This window comes from Elephantulus edwardii, unplaced genomic scaffold, assembly GCF_000299155.1.
Source record: "Elephantulus edwardii isolate Elephantulus edwardi_28Jun2011 unplaced genomic scaffold, EleEdw1.0 scaffold00034, whole genome shotgun sequence".
Lineage (NCBI taxonomy): Eukaryota > Metazoa > Chordata > Mammalia > Macroscelidea > Macroscelididae > Elephantulus > Elephantulus edwardii.
Genome location: NW_006399784.1, coordinates 5,577,159 through 5,578,385, shown reverse-complemented (window position 1 = coordinate 5,578,385; position 1,227 = coordinate 5,577,159).

Sequence of the window (1,227 nt, the reverse complement as noted above, 5' to 3'; positions counted from 1 at the left end):
TTTTTAAGGCCTTAAACCTGTTCCTGAGATGATTTTGAAATTCATGTGGATAAGACTCCAGGCCAAATTTTGGTTCCTATCTGCTTGATATAACATTCTTTAGCTATAGTTTGAACTTTTATATGATCAGTTGATGGTCTGTTCCACAATCAGTACCTTGCCTTGTTTTCACATTTTATATTAAACTTCTCCAACAGTTCTTTCTGTGCAATTCAGGTGAAATTCATGTGTATAGTCTTCATTTATGTTTCTTAAAGAAATTATTTGCACAGAATAAACCATCTATTGTCTAAAATTTTGTTATTATTATTATTCTCCAGCCTCATTTCTGTCACCACATCCATGTTTTCTGATTACATATCCTTCTTCTGTGTTTCCAACTTTTGCATCCTCTTCATTCATTATTTTTAATGCATCTTGGTTGTACGTTCAATTGATTTCTTACTGCAAAGGTTGATAGAAATAATATATTTCCTTCTTTTTGGCTCTGGTTATTGGTCATATACTTGAATAACGGTAGTATTAATAGGTCCTCCTTGTATGCATATGGATATTATACTGTATTTTAGACTGTCTATCAAAACTCGTTCAGCATTTTTTAAAATTTATATTGGTTTAATCCATGCCAAACGTAGTTTACAAAGGTTAACGGACAAGTACCTTTGCATAGAATATACAGACACAGCATCACACCATGGGGCCCACAGGAGTGGTGGGGGAGACTTTCCCTGGGAACAGCAGCTCTAACCCCAGAAACAGTTCTTGACAGAAGGCTGGGAAGCTAGGAGCACCCTCATCCAGCCCTGTCCCCTGCTTCTGCTCGGTTTCCATCTCCTGTCCCTTCCCCCAACTCCTTACAAACAGCCACATGAGCTAAGACTAAGGAGAGGATTATGTCCCTCGGGGCACGTGCCCCATGTCTGGGAGAAGAAGTATATACCACTGAACACCAAGCACATGTGACAAGCTCTCCAAATAAGGTTTTATGGATTCGTCCACAGGCTGTGTCTCACTTCATAAGTCAAAGTAGGAGTCATTACAATGTTTTAACATAAAACTTATAAAATTATTATCACTTATTATACTTTACAAGTTAATTGGCTATATAAATATTGTTCAGAATGGATAATTGCATTAGCCAATTATCCTGGTCAAATTAGTCATCATTATCCTAAAGGTAAATTATTATTATATTTTGTGTATAAAAATTCATTTGTATTTCCTAAA